Here is a 567-nt window from a genome sequence, read left to right on the forward strand (position 1 = left end):
ATTAATCCCGAATACATTGCAAACAACCTTGAAAACACACTGTTTCGAGTCATTTAGAGTCATAACTGGCTTTTCAAATTTCAACTCTTCATGAAAGTTGTAATATACAGTAAGGGTTTTCTAACTACAAAATACGAGTTTATTCCGACTTACAGTTTATGAGTTATACATTGTCAAAGTATGAGAGCTGCACTGTTGGTAAAATCTGATTTCACAATTTCCCAACTAACTTTTATGATCCCAACTTTGTATATTCAATCAAACGGGTAATTTTCTCCTCATCTACGGATCCCATACTACCCCCCATAAACTGAAAATCCAAAACCCCAATTGCTACGGTAATACCGTTTAGTTGCCCTATGCATGTTTGAACAACCTCAGTTAATCATGTCTTTCTTATTATGTTATACTAAAAAATGATTGAAACTCGTGCGTTTGGTCATTTAGTAAATATACTATTTTTTTAAAATAATATATATAAAGAGTGTTATGTAAATAATATAATCGACAATAATCATAAGTTATTATAAGCGTTATCTTCATTTTATTAAACTATATTAATTATAA

Source organism: Cynara cardunculus (assembly GCF_001531365.2).
Source record: "Cynara cardunculus var. scolymus isolate 2C chromosome LG 1, CcrdV1, whole genome shotgun sequence".
In the NCBI taxonomy this organism is placed as follows: domain Eukaryota; kingdom Viridiplantae; phylum Streptophyta; class Magnoliopsida; order Asterales; family Asteraceae; genus Cynara; species Cynara cardunculus.